Consider the following 7,215-nt stretch of genomic DNA (forward strand, 5'->3'; position numbering starts at 1 on the left):
CAGTGGCACACTCGCCATTTCTCCATACCTTGCCCTACACTTTTCTACCTGGCTGATCCCGAGTTATACCTTTTAATTATAAACCAGTAATCTAGCGAGTATTTCTGAGTTCTGTGAGATGCTCACTGGAACTTCCAATCCATAGCTGGTTGGTCAGAAGCACAGGTAACAACCTGGGCTTGTAACTGGCATCTGATGTGGAAGAAGGGGGCTTGTGGGACTGAGCCCTTAATCTGTAGGAGCTCAAGCTGTTCTCTAGGGAGGGTCAGAATTGAGTTGAAGTGTAGGCCATGCAGATGGTGTCAGAGAATTGCTTGTTGGTGGTGTGGAAACCCCCCACGCACACGTTAGAATTGGTGACCAGAATTTTTAGAGATACTCCCAATTCAACCACTTTTTAATGTTTGTGTAAAATTCGCCTATTAAAATGCAGCTGTGTACCAAAAATGACATTCCCTTTCCTAAAAACTAGCAAGTAAAGGAAATAACATTGTCCTTTGAGAAACAAATTATAAGATATACAATCAGTGGATTCGAGTATAAATCTGCAAAGCAAACTAAAGGAGCCAGAACGGAGCTTAAGTCCAGCAGGACAACAAGCATGCAATGCATTCTTATTATTTTACTTTTGTGACTTAACCATTTATGCGTGGTGCTGAAAATATTTACTTGCAACAGGAAAAAAATTACAGTGTGTTTTTCATCCACATGCAACTTTCTCCTCACTGCTAAATTTGCTAACTTTAATGGCCATTGATACCATATCCCTTTATTTCTGGGTATTGTTTCGTTGCCTGTGTGAGAAATAAGCATGGAAACAAAATCAAAATGAAACAGAGCAGAGTACAAAAGAAGAGAAGAAAGAATACAGAGTGTGGGAAAGCTGGGAAACCCCATTCTGCTGAATTTCCTAGCTGAAGAAGCAGCCTGGACATTCATAGAAAAAAAACTGGATCTCATCTGGGATAGCAGTTGTTCAGTTTGTGGGAGTGTCCAAATATGTATGAATACGTGTATTAACAGAGGAGTGAACTCTTACTCTGAAACTGCTGGGGAAAGAAATGGAAAGGAACGTTTAAGTAGAAGTAGGAAAAGAGTTGCGATACCCTCTTAGCCGTTAGCAACAGAAAATAATTCTGGCCTTACATTTAAACAGAAATGGAGTTTTTTTTAATGAATAAAGTTTAGCTCATAGAAGCACCATAAAGCCAAATAACCAGGCTTAGAATGTGGGCAGAAACAAGGTCAGACCAAGGCCGAAATCATGGTACAGGCCGGTGCGACGAGATCGCCGCTGCTGCCTTCATGGGAATCTGGACGGTGCAGCTGGCTCGTCCAGCCCTGCACACTGGGTGTCATTGTCACATGCATTCCGTGGCCTGTTTTACACAGTCAGTGTAAACTGTGACTTCACGAATAGCAACTCCCTCATGTAAAGAAAGTTAATTGTAACCAAATTGTATTTAACATCTTAAAAATGTGCAATTTATCAACATCTAATAAAATGAACATACTTATATTTTATCACCCAATAATTCCACTTTGGAGTATATGCCCTGGTGAAATGCACTGAGTGTGCACAAGTATCTACACACCCAAGGATGTTCATTGGAAAATAATCGTCCTCTTCAATTTTTTTTTAAAATCAGTGCCTTAAATGCAGATTAGAAGAATGCTTATCAAATGGCCAAAGCTGGGATAGAGAAAAAATAATTTCTAAAAATCAGTCTGAATCAGAAGAGAGATTCCAAATATTTTCAGAAGCCTGGAACACTAGGGTAAAACTGACAAAATGGAGTATAACAAAGTACATTTTTTCTTGCTTCACTGTTTAATAACCAGCTGTATGAGTACAGAATAAAGAGGACCTGACTTTGGGGGCTATTTCCTAAGAAAATAACTTGAGACGTCTGAGTTGACCACAAACCTAGTATGCACATTATATGATGGCTAAAGTAGCTCTGCTCTCAGGTTAGATCCAGCCTTGTGTTCAGTTCAGGAGGAGGGAAATTGACAAACCGGAGAAACTGCAGAGGAGGGAGATCAAGATGAGAAGTGTGATACATTATATGAAAAAGAATAGAAGGAGACAGTAATATTTAGACTGAAAATGAATAAAGGAAGATGTAACTGTTTTCTAACATTATGTGGAAGAGAGAAAAAAAACCTGAAAATCACAGAATTTCATGATCTGTGTTCCTCCAGGGGATAAAACATAAACAAATGGATAGAAATTACATGAACGTGGATTTTGTTTTGATATAAGGATAGACTTTGTAGCATCTGTAGGTTTCTAATAGTTTAATGAGGTAGTGAGTTCCTTACTACTGGAAGTAATGATGGCTCTCTTTTTATTGGATCAGAGATTTTAAATATTTAAACTTGTTAATATTCTTTTGCATTCAAATTTTTTACTTTTCCGATAAGAAAATAGGCTTTCAGAGTAAAGAAAAAAGAACACTAATAGCTTGGTGAATATTCTATATTCAAGATTCTTTATCTAACTGATCTTAATCAGAAGCCATCAGATTTAATTACAAAATAACATGGTTTCTGTCTCTCTCTCCTTTTAGTCCTCAGTGGGGCTGTTCCTTTCCCTATTTGGATGGCATCCTGGGCCGGCCTGTGACTTTACAAGTTCTATTTAGTTAATAGTCCTACACTCACTTCAAGTCATAAACACAACCTAATTTATGATTTAAAACATGTTATTAAGTGTCCATTGACAGATGAATGGATAAAGAAGTTGTGGCACATATATACAGTGGAATATTACTCAGCCGTAAAAAGAAGCGAAATTGAGTTATTTGTAGTGAGGTGGATGGACCTAGAGACTCATACAGAGTGAAGTAAGTCAGAATGAGAAAAACAAATACCATATGCTAACACATATATATGGAATCTAAAAAAAAAAATGGTTCTGAAGAACGTAGGGGCAGGACGGGAATAAAGACACAGATGCAGAGAATGGACTTGAGGACATGGGGAGGGGGAAGGGTAAGCTGGGACGAAGTGAGAGAGTGGCATGGACATATATACACTACCAAACGTAAAATAGAGAGCTAGTGGGAAGCAGCCGCATAGCACAGGGAGATCAGCTCGGTGCTTTGAGACCACCTAGAGGGGTGGGATAGGGAGGGTGGGAGGGAGACACAAGAGGGAGGAGATATGGGGATATATGTATATGTACAGCTGATTCACTTTGCTATACAGCAGCAGCTAACACAAAAATGTAAAGCAATTATACTCCAATCCCTGGGGACTCCCTCCCAGATCCCTCCGCTGAAACCCTCTTACCATGGGCTGGGCCGCAGCTTTGACTGAGCCTCTCCATCCTGCTTTAGACATGTGCCTGCCGTCTCCTTTCCCCGCGGACCGTGTACTCGAGTGGAATCCCTTTAAATACAACCGCAGGCTGACCTCACAGCCATAGTTTCTACAACTAGTCCCCATGATCTGTACACCTTAACTTGATACTGGGCAGGTGCAGTTACTGCCCAGAGGCAACTCTCTGCTCTGTTGTCATCAGCTGCTCTCACTCTCTCAGGCACGCTGTGGGCTACAGTCCCTGCCGCCCAGGAACACCTACCGTACTCTCTGAGTGGTTCCAGGGAAGCCCCTCTCACCAGGCTTGCCTTGGGGAGGCTGCACAACCACACCCCTCCCTGCCGGGGGAGGTAAGAATGCAGCTCTCACCCAGGAAAATCTCCTGATAGACCCTCTCCAAATCCCAGCCCTTTTGTTGTTTTCATATCGCTGCTCTCAGTGAAGGACCCAGGTAAAGGGCTCATAACGTCAGTGGACTCGAGTACTTTCTTTCCAATGGACTCGAGAATTTTGCATTTTGAAGATCTATTATATCTGGTAGCTACCATACCTTGGTGCCCTGGTCAAATTTTTAAATTAAACATCCCTATTATACTCATTTATTCCCCTCGACAAACCCATTTGATAAGCCTCAATATCCACATTTTACGGAGAGGAAAAACTGAGGCACAGAGAGATTAAATAATTTGTCGAGACCATGATCATACAGCTTGTAAATCGTGAGACTGGATACTATAAATGCAGAATCTGTTATCCACATGTGCACCATACTGTGTTGGGTTAGCTGGTTGTGTTGTGTAGAAGAATCAAGCTACATGTATCATTTTCCTTGTGGGAGCAAAGGGAGGAGGATTGTTGCTGCTGCACTGCTGGAACCAAACATCAATTTCTAATTAACGTAGTTCAGTCAGTGGCTGCTCAAAATCTCTCCTTGGAGGAGCAATACATCCTGACGCATGCAGCCAGAGAGCAGCTGCATATGTATGTTATTCAGCCAATTTAGCTGTTGGATTTATATGACAAAGGATCACAATAAACAGTTACTGAGCACTTACTAAGTGGCACTCACCCGGATTCTTTCATCCTTTCCTCATAACACAAAGGTAGTATGTTTCCCATTTTACGGATGAAGAAAGAGAGACCGGAGGAAAGGCACTGGGAGAAAACACCAAAGACAGAAGCCAGACTTCTCGTTCCTGTTCCATCTCTCGCTAGTGCTCAGAGTTTGCTGATCCGATTCCATGACTTCTTAGGGCCATATTTCTCCTCATCTATCAAATGGGAAGAATAACGTACATCCTATTTGCTTTGTAGGATCCTTGTGGTGTCAAATGGGACAATGGGTGGGGAAGAACTTTCAAAACCAGAAAGTACTGTCCACATTCAGGGAATCATTATGACTACGTGATTCCCAGCCTGCTGCAGGTAAAACTGCAAACTCTGCCTTTGCCAAGGGTGGCAGGACAACACAGTGCTGTTGTCCAGCATGCATGGCAGACGACAGATTGTGTCCTGAAAGTCATTTAAACAGAAGGAAAGGTAACATAATTAAAACAAAGCAAACCCCTCAGAAATAGTGTTGTAGGGCTGAGACAGGGCCCAGCAGAGAAACCTTTGGGATACTTGCATTGCTCTTGAGAACTATTACAGAGCTTGAAAATGAGAGCCAGGTGGAGGAAAAGGGAGTAAGGCCACAGAAGATGAGCAGAGAGAGAAAAGAAACACAAGCTCACAAGTTTGGGGACAGTGAGAATAACAATACAGAAAAGTGTTTTTAAATCCACTCAAAAGTGACCAGCGATTCTAAGATATGACTGGATGTTTGCAGAACACAACAGCTGCTGCATTCCACAGTCTAGAAGGGAAATAATGGAAACTTTCTTTTCTCTTTTCCAACAAGACATAACAGAGGCAGAGCTGATGTAATTAATGAAAAAAAGATGGCTATTTGAAACAGTGAAGGCGCTGAACAACAGAATGGAATGGAAATGAGGCCCACATTTAGGGACAATTCATTATTTATCTGCTGTTCTTTTTTATGTTCACCACGTTCTGCTAATATTCCTCTCTCCAGGGAGACTACCAAACCAGGTTGGTTAGCGATACAAGCATGAGCAGTTAGACGCTATGATATAAACTGCGGGTAGATGGAGTTATTCCTTGAATATCAATTAACAGAGTCCATCCAACTTAAAGACTCTTACAATTGTATACTTCAACTTAATGGATCTGTTTTCAAATTCCCTTTAATGGCCCTTCTGTGTCCATAATATCTACTTTTCCAGACATCCTTAGTAGAAACCATTATGGACAATGTATGTAGAATCCCCTAAGGAGAGCATATGGAGAAGAGACTGTGGATTGCCAAATTTAGCAGCTCTGGAGAGAGTGTTTTTGAATTAAACTTGAGTCTATGGGGATTACAGTTCATTTATGACTGGCAAAACATATCTTCCGCATTCTGAAAGATAAATCCCACTGATGTACATGTGGATTTCACAAGTGTTTCTCAAAAACCAGAAGACAAAAAGAAATAATCTTCCCACAAAATGTAGAAGTTCTATAATAGTTTGGAATTATGATAAGTCACATGTTATTTTAGCCATAGTCTTACTGTCAAATAGGGGATTTTGTAAGTGCTATACGAACTCTGACCTGAGGAAACTTGGTTCAGAAGTTGCATGCCTGAGACGTTAGGGTAAAATGACCGTTTTGAAAAACTTAAAGGACTGACAAGGCAGTGACAACAGTCTTTGGTGTTTTAAAGATATGTAAAAAAATTTCAAAAGTTTGGGGAGGTGGGAACCAGAGTATTGTCAACTTTTTCTTTTGCCAAATAAGATCAGTTTTAATTTTATTTTTACTTATTTTATTCCATTATTATCTTTTTCATAAAAAAGATAATTGATAACACAAACAAAAAGTTTAAAGTGCAGTTCTTTAAATTTAACGTACTTAGCTTCATGAAAAATCATCTTGGTTTATCGTAGCGTTCTGATTTCATGGTGGACCAGGGGAAATACAGTAGCAAACCAGAGATGGTCTGAGGAGCCACAGCTGAAAACCACTAGCCTGATTCACTTCATTAGCACAAGCTAGTTCTCTATCCTAAGCAACCATTAAAATCTAATTCAAAAACTTCCAACATCCAGCAAACTCCTGTAATTTAGGGCAAAGTGATTAAATCTTCTAGTGAATGTTACATTTATTGGAGAATGGTGTTTTATTCTGTACCCATTCAATAAATTTCTTGAAAAACAATTTCTTTTTTTAATTTCCATTTTCAAGGACCTGATATAGCTAGGATTTTACCCATCTTCTAATAGTTAAAACTATTATCTTATCTTGAAATGCTAGTAAACTTCTAACTTACATGCACAAAATACTCTTAATTCTAGCTTTCCTTTTTTCATCCTGAATAAAAAAGCTTTTTTAATACTCTTTTTTATAGGTTAAATCAAACCATGAACTCCATGAAACTACTAAGATTGCTTGTTTTTTGGCATTGTCTTGTGTTTGTGTTAGATGTCTAACATTAAATGTTCCTATGAGTGAAGAATTAAGAAGCCTTATTATTCAGAGTTTTTTTTGTTGTTTTTTTTTTTTTTTTGGCTGCGTTAGGTCTTTGTTGTTGCACGCAGGCTTTCTCTAGTTGCGGCAAGCGAGGGCTACTCTTCCTCATGGTGCATGGGTTTCTCGTGGTGGTTTCTCTTGTTGCAGAGCACGGGCTCTAGGCGCGCGGGCTTCAGTAGTTGCGGCATATGGGCTCAGTAGTTGTGGCTCACAGGCTTAGTTGTTCTGCAGCAGGTGGGATCTTCCTGGACCAGGGCTTGAACCCATGTCCTCTGCATTGCCAGGCGGATTCTTAACCACTGCGCACCAGGGAAG

This window comes from Delphinus delphis, chromosome 11, assembly GCF_949987515.2.
Source record: "Delphinus delphis chromosome 11, mDelDel1.2, whole genome shotgun sequence".
Taxonomy (NCBI): domain Eukaryota; kingdom Metazoa; phylum Chordata; class Mammalia; order Artiodactyla; family Delphinidae; genus Delphinus; species Delphinus delphis.